The sequence below is a fragment of the Suncus etruscus genome, chromosome 17 (assembly GCF_024139225.1).
Source record: "Suncus etruscus isolate mSunEtr1 chromosome 17, mSunEtr1.pri.cur, whole genome shotgun sequence".
Taxonomy (NCBI): Eukaryota; Metazoa; Chordata; class Mammalia; order Eulipotyphla; family Soricidae; genus Suncus; species Suncus etruscus.
In genome coordinates, this window is record NC_064864.1 from 42253841 (window position 1) to 42268542 (window position 14702).

General features: G+C 41.2%; 1 protein-coding gene across 3 annotated transcripts in view; it reads right to left on the reverse strand.

Annotated features, from left to right (window-relative positions):
• HPSE2 (heparanase 2 (inactive)) overlaps positions 1-14702 on the reverse strand; it is a 722966-nt gene that overhangs the window by 188 nt on the left and 708076 nt on the right. The gene's annotated exons all lie outside the window — the stretch shown is intronic.

The following is a 14702-nucleotide window of genomic DNA, read 5'->3' on the forward strand; positions in this document are numbered from 1 at the left end:
TGCGCTGCATTAGGGAGATTGCGGCCAAGTGTTTACCTCAAAAATGATGCGTCAGCTGAAGATGATTCCAGGAGTTTCCTCTTGAATCCAGTTCTTTCAATTTATTAGTTCTTTCTACTTTATTAGACAGAATAGAACTGACCACAGGCTACCTTTCTAGTGTAGGAATCGAGACATTTAGCCAATTTTCCCTGATCTAAGACTAGGCTTTCACGTATGGTATTTAATGAATGCTTCTATGTAAGCAACACAGGAGGAAGGAGATAAAGTAGGCTCTTGGGGTAATGATTCCCTGGTCCTTCTGGTCTTTATACTTTCCATTGCAAAGCCCGAAGAGGAAGCAACATTCATGGAGAGACAAGGGAAAGGCTTGTCACCCTTCTTGGCCAGTAGGAAGGGATGCAGAGAATGTCCCTGTTGAGCCCCATGGGGCAGCATCTAATCCTACCATCTACCCAGACTGAAGCACATTTCTACATAGAAAAGACTTGGAGTAGGCCAGACAATGGAAGAAAAGTTGGAAGTCTCTTTCAGAAAATCAACATTGGGACTGAGAGATAATACAGGAGGTAAGTTACTTGCCTTGCATGCAGTTGGATCCTTGGCACTGCCTAAGGTCCCCAGAGCACAACAAAGAATGGTTTCTGAGCACAGAGTCAGGAATAAGTTCTGAACACTGCTGGATATGGCTCCCAAGCCTCCTGCTACTCCCTTTCCCCCATTCTTCCCACTAAAACAAAATCAGTATCACATAATAAGAATGATGAGCCTGGCCTACCTCCTCTGTGACAACACTATAGTGACAGGATCTCAGCTGTGAAGAGAACACAGGTTACACATTGCTAATGAGATCTTTGTTTGGGGTTTCTCCTATGCTGTGAATGACAGAACAGTTTAGAGAGAGATAATCAGATTCACGACTTATAGAGCAGTGAATCCCCAGAGAAGAGTGCATTTTAAATTGCTACCCAAGGAGAGCTGGGCACACAGCAGCTCCAGTATAACTCCACATGGATAAGTTGGGGCCTGGCTCAGACAAGTCAGTGGGGCTGACTTGTCTTGTTGGCATGACTAAGGTGCAAAGGAGATCAGGTTCTCTGGCATGGAGAGCCAGGGCTGTCTCAAGCAGGTGATGGTTAGACAAACTGAAGAGTCGAGGCCCAGTACCACATCCAATACGCAAGGAAATTCAACTCCCTATTCAAGAGATCCTTTAGCTACAGACTACCTAGTCAATGGAGTGGGGAAGAAGGTAAGGAGAGGGGGTTCAACGGTAAACAAAAGCCCAGTCAGATCTTCATGGTGATTCCAGGTGGTGTGACTGACTACCCAACAGCCCATATATTCACACCCTTTCTCTAGATGAAACCCTTCACTGGTCCCTCTTCTATGGCCTTAGGTACAAGCTGTTCCCCTAAGGAACATGTGTGTCTAGACCAGTGGTTCTCAAATAGTGGGGTGTGCCCCCCAGGGGGGGGCGTGAGGCTCCATAAAGGGGGGCGCGTTTGACCTCGGCAAACACTGTCATAACAAGCTAAGCCTATGTTTATGTCTCTGTATGTCTCTGGAGCTGAGATTTACTGCATACATATTGTTTCTCTGGGAAAAAACTTTCTGGTTATGGGCTAGATGAAGAGCCCTTCTTCTAGGTTCTCTTGTTTCCCAAACTTAACATAACAACTTCTCTGAGTTGTACCGATTTATCTGCTCTTGGATCAGTGAGGAAAAGGATTCATGTCTTTTATCCTCAAATTCTTAGCATCTAACACATACTTAACACAGATGAGGGATGACATAGTTTTTTAAAAAGTGAATGAAACTTTTAAGACTCTTTTGCATGATTTCCAATCTTCCTGGGTTTCTCCAACTCACTCGACAGAGGCTTTCTGAGTGTCCTCACAGATTTCATTAATGTTCCAATTACTCTTACTCTTGGTGGCTCTGGAGATGTTAGATAAGAACTGAATTATCGCTGATTCTCACAGTCACTCACTAGATACCTTATCCTAACTTGACATGAGGCTATTGATCATTGCTAGTGTTTTTCATCTTTAAAAATGATCTATATGGCCATCTCTTAGCTAAGCCAACAGGAGTTAATTCTGTGAGACCTTGAGTCTTCGTACATCCTTATCTACAAAGTTCCTTCATTATAAAGATGGACTGTGTGCTTTATCACCTTCATTCTATTTTTCCTGCTTATGTTTTTCTTTTAATATTTACCCTGTTCCCCAGTGAAGTCATATCACACTAAACATTACAATAATCTTTCATTTTTATGGATTGTACAATATGTATGTTTGCAAACATAATCACACTAACAGTATAAATCAGCAATTATTGAACTGTGCAAAAGGCACCATGATAAGACTTTTTTTTTTTTTTTACTATTTGAATTCTTAAAACCTGAGGGAGGTGACAAGACCCTATATTAAAGATGGGGAAATTGAAATTCAGCAGGATCTAAAATTCACTGAAGTCATTCTGTGAGAAAGAGGCAGTGCTGAAATTTTTCCCTGATGCCTTTCATCATAGACTATCTGACCCCTTTCTGGTGCTTGCTAAAAAGCCCTATGAGGCATATAGGGCAAGTTTTATTATTATTATTATTATTGCAACTTTCCTATTGAGATGGGGTCAGAAAGGTTAAGTAGTCTGGGCAAGGTCATAGAGCTAATAGGTGGCTAAACTCAGTCTCCAGTTCAGGTCTCCTGACACCTCTTTCTCCTACTTCATGGTGATCTTAATTCCAGATGGCACTCTGAAGGATTGTGTTTCCTTCTTTAAAAATCTTTCTTATCATATTTTCATCATATTCTTAGACCTTCTTGATGGCCCATGACTTTTCAAACCCAATGCTAACTGATCCAATCTCTGTTGAATTACTCTCTTAATCCCTAGCCTGCCTGAGCAGCTGAGGGCATTGAAATTATCCAAATATTAGGACAACTGCATTTTATCACCATCTGTTTTCACAAAGTCTGAGTTACTTTGCAGCCCCTGAACTTGTTTTCTTTATGTTGCATGATATTGGAACTAGGATTCAATGTCTCAATTATAAGTCAAGCCCTTAGGTCTCTGGTCTCTACGGGAGATTCTTCTTCCAGTCAACCCACTTTTCCTATTCCTACACACCTGCCTGTACTCTGGTCCCATGTCTTATGTCTTGCTAATCAAGGATACTTAAACAAGCATTAAAACATTATATCAACTATTTTGGGGTCTCAGTAAGCAAATCTAATTATCCTACTCTTTGCCAACCCTGATGATAATTTACTGGACTCTGGGCTCAGGTTAATTTTTGCAGGAACAGAGGTAGAGGTAAGCCTATATGTTATAAGGAGCAAAATTGGGGGTTGGTGTCTAGTTTATGCTGGCATATTTGGGGCCTTGAGTGGGGAGGTAAGAGGAGGAGGTGACCTGATTGAGGAGAACAGGTTCAACCTCAGACACATTGAGAAAGTGATTTGACTTCTAAGTGTAGGTTTCTCTACCTTTAAATAAGACTAAAAGTACCCCAAGATTCCTTCTGGTTTGGACATTTTTCAGGGCAACTTGAAGCAGAATTTAATGTCAAATTGAGAGTGTCTTATAAAAGCAGAAATCTAGCATCACAGTCATCCACATTTCGTGGCTCCCCACTGATATTAGAACATGATCCCAAAGCCCCTACAAAACCCCTAAGCAAAAACAATAAACCCCTATTTATATACTACTTTAGCCCCTTTGGGCCAATCGAGTTCCCTATCATCTCCTTTAATGTCTACAATCATGGCTTCTTCTAATTTCAGGTGTTTTTGTACATGCTCACTCTGTTTGGACTGTCCTCTATGGTCCATATCCCACCCCACTCCCTTCCCTCCTTACACATTTCCAGATTCTTCCTGGCTAACTAACTCCTACCGCCCACACCAAAGACATATTCCTGCAAAGCCCCAGCACCATCTAATTTCCAGGCCTTAGCCTTCATCACATGAAACTGAACTTGTTAACTACTTGGTTTTCTCTGGACCCTGTCCATCTTGCCCACCCCGTACCTCCTTGTGTAACTAACCCAAGCAGCAGATGCTCCATAGGACTGGACATGAGAATGTGAGCTGACATGGTATATTACCCAGAAGGAAATGGCACTACACTCAAAGGCACTGATCCAATCAGGACACAGGCAGACCCAGTTATAGCTCCTTTCTTCTCTGATTTGGCCTCTGTTTTGTGGTCATTAAACAATTCTCAGAAGGAAAATGGAGAGTTGTAGAGAGGAAGACAGAGACAGTGAGAGACAGAGATAGAGAGACAGAGAGAAAGACAGACACAGACACAGAGACAGAGAGAGACTGAGAGGAGACAATGGTCCTCCTGGCTCCACTCTAGTCCTCGTGTACTTGCCCATGTGCCACTAGAGGTCACTCTTGCTCCACACAAGGGTGTCGCCGCATGAGCTTGGCTGGGCACAGCTGAAAGCCGGAGCCGCGCCCGCAGCGCATCCCGCACTGCAGTCGCGAGATGCCCTGAGCATGGCCTCCTGGAGGCACAAACCGCAGGATTCGTCAAATCCCAACAAACACTCCATTGCGGGGTTCCCTTAGCAGGGACCTCATCAGAAATGTGCCCCGTGGGAAGGAAAGGCAGGCTGCAGGAGCGTGCAGGAGGAGGTCGGGGAGTGGGGCTCCGTTCAGGTGCGGGGCTGGCGCAGCCCAACGCGCGCTTTATTTAGTGTCCGACCGACCTGGGATCCCCGGGTAGCATTAGGAAGCTGATGGGTTCAACTCAAACCAGGGAGCCAGCTAGGTTTGAAGATCGCGGGGTCCTGCGCTTCTTCCCTTGCTTGGGAGATGCTGTGCATTTGGAGTTCTTTTTATTTAATGATAATTTCTTTATTTAAGCACCGTGGTTACAAAAATGTTCGTAGTTGGGCCCATCATCGAATGTACACCCGTCACCAGTGCAATTTTCCCTCCACCAATGTTCTCCCTTGGGGTTCTTTTTAAATGGCCTCGAAAAAAAAAAATCACTGCCCGCAGGGGAGTGCCAGGGGAGCGGCTGCAGCAATTTACTGTCTTGCTTGTTCCCACAGGGCCTGGCAGGAGGCCCTCAAAGCTCTCTGGCTGTGACTTTTCTGGGGGAAACTCTTCTTTCTCGTGGGGAGGGCCATTTCTTCCTAACTCTGTCCCAAAGCGTTTCTCCTATGTGCTCTGGTCCCACCTAGGTTCTAGGAGAATCTGTCCCAATCCCAGTTTCCCCTCTCCAAAACTGCAGCTATTTCTGGCCTCCTGGGCTTTGCTAGTCCAGTACCTCCTGCAGGGTCGTTCTCATTCTCCATTTTCAACAGCACCTGCTGCGGCCTTTCTTGCCTAGGAGAGAAGTTCAAACCGACAAGTGCTGAATTCCATGCGACCTTTCTGATTCTTATGTGGTGCATTAGGCACTCCGATCCCTTCCACTGTGCTTTCAGAGAGGAGACTGTGGTTGAGAAAACTCTTGGCGATGAATTTCCTGTCTCTAGATACAGATAAAGTGCCTGGGACAGTTGAGGCCCTTGGATCATCTGCCCTTGACCTATCAGGATCTTTAGAGGGTCATACCCGAAGAAAGGATTTCAGTACTGCTAAATACAGAGAGAAGTGGATTCCTATATGAAAGGAGTGCGGAGGGGTTAGTGGCAGGTTGTCAGGGATCTAGACTTTTGTGCTTTATAATTTGGTTTGGAAGTCATGATTTGATCTGTGTTTCCTCCAAGTCCAGGCAATAATGATCCAAGCCATAATGGGACTCTCCCACGTGCTTCTAATGCTTACAATAAGTCCTAACTTCTAATGCTTACAATAACTCCACACATTTGGCAGACAAGATGCGAACTGAGCTCAGAAACCTGGATTTATTATACTGATACTGTTAATGCCTAGCAGCAGAGGGAATCATCTGGGGGAAGTTTGGGAAGAAAATTAGATTCTGTGACCATCTCAAAGCTCCATGTCATAGGCATATCACCCTCAAACCACAGGACACAATCAGAACCAGCTATGAAAACCAAGGAGACACTAATATGCAGTGGAGACGGTTCCTTTGCCCTTGTAAAGAATCAATGCTATGGTCTGACACGTGTACAAGTGGTGTGCGGGGCGGGGGAAGGGGCACTCTTCCTATCTCTACTGTTCGTGTGTTTCACAAATTCAGTAGTAAGAGATGAAATCGCTGTCTGTTAATACAGAAGACATAGAGACACGTATGTGGACCAAGAGATACAATGCAATTAAGAGATGAGAAAGAAAATAAAAAATTTCAGCCAGGATCTCAAGGCCTTCTACTTAGATTGGCTAAGTCTGGTTCCAATATACTCTGTGAGCTTTCCTCCCACCTTACAAAGCATCCTGTTTTCCAGTGGTACAGGGACAAAATGTTTCTTCCTGCTCTGCCCTGCAGCAAAAAAAAATGGGTCTTGAACTTAGTAGATCTGAACAATTAGTGAGATCCTTCTCTTGCTTGGAGTCAGTTTTGTCTATCACCATTGTTCATCCCTTTGGCTCCTGCTGGTACTGAGGAACTCCCTGATCCAGAGTTCCTTATATTTCCATTCTACCAAAAAGGCTGTCTTATGAAATGAGAATTTAAGTATCCTTTGTGGAGAGAGACCAGGAGATTTCTGAATTGTGTGGAGCTGGAGAAGGTGTGTGTGTGTGTGTGTGTGTGTGTGTGTGTGTGTGTGTGTGTGTGTGTGTGTGTGTGTAGCATTTCTTTTATAGTACTTTTTTTTTTTTTGATTTTTGGGCCACACCCGGTAATGCTCAGGGGTTACTCCTGGCTATGTGCTCAGAAGTTGCTCCTGGCTTGGGGGACCATATGGGACACTGGGGGATCGAACCACGGTCCGTCCAAGGCTAGCGAAGGCAAGGCAGGCACCTTACCTTTAGCGCCACCGCCCGGCCCCCTTTTATAGTACTTTTATAGGTACTCTGTAGGTTAAATGAAGAGGGACTCTTAAGACAGAGGAGTGTGTGTGTGTGTGTGTGTGTGTGTCTGTACACTTGTAGACAGACAGATTTTCCTAAAAGTCCATAATCACACCCAAAATTAGTTCCATAAGTATAAAGCTGTAACTCCCTGGATATCTATTCAAAGTTGTTAAAGAGATAAATACCTCAGTTTTATTACATTCTGGTATTGTCCTCTACTATGTTCTGAAAGGGGAAAGCAAGCCATTCCAGGTTGCATAAGCTCTATTCTCAGGTATGAGACTGGCTTCTGTTTTTCACTGTTGCTCTAGGCTCTTGTCTGCAGTGTGCCCTCATCTTGGTTGCTGCTATTTTGTTAAAAACAAAAAACAACAAACCATCAAAACCCAGAGACCTGGTAGATTAGGACTTTCAGTTTCCTGGAGCTTGTGTTTGTCCATTCTGCAGCCTTTAAAAGGTGTGAGAAGAGGAACAACAGGCTATTTTTCAGTTTGCCAGAGTCACATTCCTATTCTTCTTCTACCTTTTAGTTTAGAACCAACTGCATGGAAGCAGGTTAGTTCTATCCTAAAGTCTTCATTAGCCAACATATCCTCCAGGCTATTTGAAGTAGAAGAAATCTCTGCCTGCAATGAGAGTCCTGTCCCCAAGTATGAGGAGGTAGGGGTGAAGACCACAGCTTTGATGGACGGCTATACAGAGACATTCCAGCTGCTGTGAGTGAGCTGGAAGAAAATGCAATCTGGAGCTGAGAGCAAATGAAAATCTCACAGAAAATACCAGTGGAAAAAATCCTGGATGCCTAAACAACTTGGTTTAAGATGTCAAGTCACTGTAAAATAGAAAAACATTTTCTAATCCTCTAATCTGCAAGTGATCTATATATTACTAATCTGGGAGCTTAAACAAAACAAACAATAAAACCTTGGGGAACCATACACATCCTTCCACTCAGACACAGAGAGCCTCAAGGGCCTTGTGGCATGTTCACACCTTGGGTGAAATGGCTCCATGCCTAAATGAAAAATAGAATCTGGAGGAAGTCAAAGATGCAAATCAACTGGAAACTTGTTCCTATATTTTCAAGAAGGTCTGTGGCTCTCAGCTTGGCTACATACTTGAATTATCCGGGGAGCTTTAAAAATTACTGATGCCTTGGTCCCAACCCAGAGGGTTTTGTTTAATTGGTCTGGGTATCGTTTGGGCACTGAGTTTTTTTAAATGTTCTTCAAGTAATTTGAAGTTTACCACAGGTAGGGGTGAGGAAAAGGTGTGTGGGGGCCTGGAAATATGGTGGTAGAGGGTGGGTGCTGGAATGTGTTACACAAACCCCCCCTAGCACTAACAGCATTGTAAACTATGGTGCTTACAATTTTTTAATTGAAAATATTGATTGGAATATGTATGCAATTTGAATAGCACAACCACTGATTTCTCTCTCTTTTATAGGACATCCAAACAAATTCCAGATATGTTAAAGAAGCAAATATTTAAAATGAAACAAACGAGAACTCAAGAAAAATAAAGGTATTTATCTTATTTCAGGAATATATACATATATACACACATACACACAAATGGCATGCAAAGCAAAACAAAACCAAACCAAACCACAAAGTGAAACAGACTTAACTATATAATAAGGGGAGAAGATTCCTATAAGTCAAAAGAATAGACTAAAACTGAAACTGTTGGAAGAAGAGAAAACAGAATGTAGGGGAAATGATTTCAACAATATGATAGATTGCAAAGGAGGAAGTTGCCTTATATTAGAAAAAAAATACAAGTATTAATATTCCAATAGAAAAATGACAGAAAATTCATAAAAGTGATGTTACTAAAAATAAAAATTTAACCTCATTAATAATAAAATAATATAAAATTTAAAATATGATTTTTATTATGAAGCTAACACATATCTGAAAAATATTACTGTTTTGGTTTGTGATGTAACTAATGACAAATTACTAACTCTTCCACATTTATGATAAAGCTAATCTGAAAACAATATTTAACCATATGTGGTAATGTTATATAACTGGTGAAGAAAATCATAAAACCAGGTCTTTTGATGAATGGCTAAGTTGCCAAGAGTGATTAAAACCCTAAAGGGAGGACATACTGAAAAATAAGGTATACATGTAGTCTACTTAATTTCTCTAAAGCAAGGACAGCATAGGGAGAAAATACCCTTCAGAGATTAAAAAAAAAAAGGAATTGATCTTTCTTACAACCAGAGCTGTCCAATCTTAGAGTGAGTTGACTCAGGGGACTAGCAGGATCATTAACAGATGGGGACAGCTATACCATCAGGGTTAATGGAAGAACTTTTTGATCTTTTAATTTTTATTTCTTAAGTCTACTTCCAGGTTTGTTTTTCCCTAGAGTAATTTTTTGAGTGAAGGAAATTTATAGAGGTGGCTTGTTTTGAGAAGAAATTGAATAAAATGATCCCAGACAAATGAAGATGATGGAAGTCTGCAGGTAGTACATCTGGTTGACCAGAATTTGAAACCTTCAGGTACCAACTAATATTGGCAGAACTTGAACATTTAGATGTCATCAGTCTACTGATGGAATAATGGGTCATTTGCACCAGAACACAGGACTTTAGGGTTTGTTTCTGAGTGTGTGATTGAGAAATCTTGGTATAGTATTTATTAAGTGTATAGAATCTTTTTTTTTTTTTTTTTTTTTGGTTTTCTTTGGGTCACACCCTGCAGTGCTCAGGGATTACTCCTGACTCTACGCTCAGAAATCGCTCCTGGTAGGCTTGGGCGACCATATGGGATGCTGGGATTCGAACCACCATCCTTCTGCATGCAAGGCAAATGCCCTACCTCCATGCTATCTCTCTGGCCCAAGTGTACAGAAATTACAATTTCCTTCTATAAGGTCACCTCATGTACAAAACCAGATTATGCTTTCTGTTATCAGAGAGATATTGTGGTAGCTCAAGTGCTGGCCAGTTTAACCCCTTTAAACACTAGACAAACTCTAAATCTAAAGATGAGGGATCATACTGTGCTCTATTTTAAGAGGAACATGAAGTTATTTTTAAAGTCTTAGCACCTGGGAGTTACTTGAGTATTTTCAGAATCATTCTGTTTGGATAGCATCAAATGACACCTCTCTAAAAGCATGTGGTTAGATGCCAATATTTTCTTTGATACAGGATTTAATAAGGATAAAATAGAAGTAAAAGTGTTTTTTTTTCTTCTATCCCAGGAGGATGGAAAAAACAACTTCTTTGGAGAAAAGGCAAATGAAAAGATATTTAATTCTTCATGGAAGAGGCAATAAGATTGTTGGTTCATAGGAACTTAGAGATTCTTTTAGCTAAAATCATAGCAACTAGAGGAGAGACTCATGCAGATATGAAATCTAAACATTTAATGTGAGACATATAATGCAGGAATACTAAACACTTCTCCAAAGGCACCACTAATAGGCGATTTCCTGTTTCTAATTATGGAGATGAACTGTGAGGGCAGGAACCCTAGCATCTCCTTCCCAACACCCCACATTAAACTGCTATTACAGGCCAAATGATGAGGTGACCTAGCATTAGAGGAGATGAGGACATTCGGATCTGATGTATTCACATTCAATTTTACATTCGGACATTTTTCTCATTTGCCTATTTGGGCTTCCTGAGTTCTTATAGGTTATAGCATCATATTTTACCTAAAATAATTTCCACTGCAAATTAGTTGACTGAAAGGGAGTAAGTTATGTATGGCATAAAGTAGAATCTCAATAAAAGTTGATAAATGGATGGAAATATATACCATTCAGATTCCTTGGGATGGTTCCCCTGCTAAAAGGACTCAATGACTAGCAGGAAAGCTGGCAGGCTAAGCATATGGGATCAGCATAGGTCATGTTGAGAGTGACCTTGATAGCCCTTAAATTAAGCCAATAATTCAATATGCTTGGTATTTAATAATCCTTTTATATAGAAGCACATAAAAGACATATGGGAAGTCTCTAAAATCTTTGAGTAGAATTTTGCTTTTACTAAAAATTTTTAACTAGGAAACAGAATCTTAGCATCAACTCAGAGATCTTTTAAAGAAGCAACTGAGGGCTGGAGAGATAGCATGGAGGTAGGGTGTTTGCCTTGCATGCAGAAGGACAGTGGTTCAAATCCTGGCATCCCATATGGTACCCCGAGCCTGCCAGGAGCAATTTCTGAGCGTAGAGCCAGGAGTAACTCCTGAGCCTGCTGGTTTTGACACCCCCTCCCCCCAAAAATAGAAGCATTTGAAATTAGAAATGGTGGTGAAAAATTAGTGAAATTAGGAAAATTTGGCATAAAGGAGACAAAACATTTGAGAAACCCAATATATTCATTAAAGAGCTTAAAATGAAATGAACCCATTTCATGACAATATCATGACAAAACTCAGTTATTTATGCTGTATATTTGTTGATCTGTAATTCTAATTTTTATATTGCTGCACTGTCAGGGCAGCAAAGTATTGAAGAAAGCTTATTGGACTTGAATGCAGTAAGAACTGAATGCTCGGTATTTTCTAGTCTATTAAGAATTGTGGGACTGAGGGGCCGGCGAGGTGGCACTAGAAGTAAGGTGTCTGCCTTACTTACCGCTGTCCAATCCCCCGGCGTCCCATATGGTCCCCCCAAGCCAGGGGCAAATTCTGAGCGCTTAGCCAGGAGTAACCCCTGAGCATCAAACAAGTGTGGCCCAAAAAAACAAAAAAACAAAAAAACGAAACAAAAAAAAGAATTGTGGGACTGAAAACCACAGAGTCAACAACACTGAGACTCATGTTACCCAAACTATAATAAACAAACTTTAAAAAGGTGCCTATTAAGATGGCAGGCAGGGTAGGAGAAGGAGCCTTGGAGAACTGGTGGAGGGAGGTTGACAATGGTGAAAGGATTGGTGCTGGACCTTTGTAGGTCAAAAACCCAACTATGAATAACTTTGTAAATCATGGTGCTTTAATAAAACAAAATCATTTATAAAAGTCATGGAGCCTGGGCCACAGCAATAACACAGTAAATGGGTGTTTGCCTTCCATGTGGCCGATCCGGGTTGAATCCCTGGCTTCCCATATGGTTCCCTTGAGGAGTAATTTCTGAATACAGAGCTAGGAGTAACTTCTAAGCATTGCTGGGTGTGGCCCAAATCAGAAAATGAAACCATCATGGGACCTGATTAAGCCCTTATATTTATTCTTAAATTATAAAATGGGAGGCACAGAGAAATTAGTATACTTGTTTCATGGTAATATTCAGTTAATAAGTGAAGTAGTGGCTATGAAGACTCTTTATTCCCTCTAAAATTCCAAGACTCATGGGATCAGTGAGACCTGGTGCATTTATAAAAGGAAGTTTTCAGGCAGATTTAAAATTTTGAGCACTTCTTCCCTAAAGGTCTTTAAATGAAGAGCATCTTCTGGTCCAGATGGCTGAGCCACAGTCTCTCTGAGGGCAGAGGAATGAACCAGAACACTTCCAAATGTCATTTTACCCCAGGATTCTTCACATCTGTTGGTTCCCTCAGGTCAGTGTATCAGAACAAAACCAATATAATTACAATTGTTTTCTTCTTTTCCAATTTTTGGATGCTTTTCTTTTCAATGGAATTTAACAAGACTCATAGGCAAGGATTTTAGGATCTGCTAAAACACCTGTTCTTGGTTTGATTTTTTTCCCTTAAAAAGTATGTCCCTTTATTAATTTTTCTGATGTAGCTTTATTTGGCCCCAATTCATGTTATTTTTCTTTTTGTTGAAAGACATTGGGGATACTTATATCTTGGGAAGAAAGATTCCTTAGAGGACCATGTTTATTGAGTTGTGATGACATGAGGTGTTGGATAAGTTCTCTCCTTTGTAGTTTTCTTTTCCCTTGACTTACTCAGTCTTCCTCTCAGAACAGCAAAAAACTAGGGTAAAGAGGGACCTGCCCAAGGTCTAGAGATCTAGCCTGACAGAACCACACCTTCTTGTGTGGCCTTTAGTGGTTAAAGAGGCTACTTTGCTATTTGACACAATAGGTTCCAAAAGTGAAGTGGAAGGAGAATGAAAAGGAAGAGAAGAGAAACCAGGCTTCAGAGTGTAACCAGAAACAGCAACCTTGAACTTGAACTTCCCATAGAACAAGAACTCTCCTGAGAAAGCCCATCCTGACATGGTCAAACCAGGCGAGACTGGAAATTATGCCTATTTTGAGATGCAAACTTGCCTTTTTTTTCCTCTTTAAAAATGCTACTTTCTGATATTCTGTGCTTTAGACTATGTTAAACCCATTATGTTTTCTTTTATGCAGCTATGAAAAAAACTTGCAATTTTCTTTATCTCTTCTGAATACATTCGTTCCATTTTTTTCGATGATTCCATGAATAGTACTTGCCTCAGACACAAAATACCTTTCCCATTGCAGTTTTTTTTTTTTTAAAGTTTTCCTTCATATCCTCTAGGATAAAGGGTGCCTAGTTGTCTGGTTACTAGAATGGGTATACTATCTCTTAAGTAGGAGTTAAGACATGATCAGTAAGTAGCCTTTGCTGAGTTGAAAACAGTAATTGTTCTTGTAGACCAGATGACTAGTTGATACCTGACTAGGGTCTTCATGGTGCCACACCTAAGCCCCAAATTCACAAGGAGATTCTCTTTCAGTGATTTCAAGTACTTCCAGCCCTGATGAAAATTCCAAGCGAATGAGAATTATTCAATGCTTTCAACAAATCAAAAAAGTTTACTGTGATCTCCCTGCTGCTGAAATGCACCGTGATTACTTGCTCTCTATCTTTCTCTCAGTTCTCCCAGACAAGAGCAATTACAGGTTCCTCTGTTTCCAGAACTTTCCAACCTCTTCTGGGTGAATACAGCTCCAGGCTGCAGAAAGGAATGAGTAGACACAGAACACAAAATCTTGCCCCAGAGGCTTATAAAGGAAGAAAAGAGACACTTAAGGCTGAAATCACTTCCTTTCCTGCCGATTTTGATGCAATGAAACCACACCCTTCCTGTGGGACCCCGACCTCTACCCCTTTTGTCTCAGAATTATTGAGGACTCCTGCTTTGATTTCATAGTTACAGAGCAGAGAGTTGAATGAGGTACTGAATGAACACATGGTGGCCTCTGCCCTGCACCTTCACTTCAAGAAGGCACAAATCCAGAGCTAATAGATCTAGAACCAGATTGGTATCACAACAGCAGTAGATCACAGGCAAGGAGAAGAGTTAGAGAAGTAAACGCAGGGTCCAAAGTTCCATAGTAAAGCACTGGCAGGTTTTGGCCTTGAATCTATTTCTATGACTTCTGACCCCAAACTCTCTTTAATATGGTATGTGTGAAATCATACATGCATGTTTGCATTTGTTCTTATATAAGTCTGTGGATGCATAGGTAGGTGAAATTGACATTTATAGAAGCCTTTGTTTCATTCCTGTGCACTAATAAGGAAGTAGGGTCTGCTCAAACAGAAAATGGTAGCAACTAGATTCTGATCCAGTTTCTGTTTCAGATCCTTTTGTTGCCAGCTTCCTTTTCTTCCAATTGCATGGCTTTAGGGTGCTGGTGGAATGGAACTCTTTTCCCTGTGACTCTCTGATGCTCTCAACAAAGCCTGAAAAACTCCTTGTGAACCTGGTGACAAGGTGAGAAAAAAGATCATAGAACTGAGGTATATAAAAAAAAAACAAAACATAATTGGGCCCAGGGAAAGTCACTTTAGTCATTCTTAAGGATAGGGTTCAAATATCAGTGAGCGAG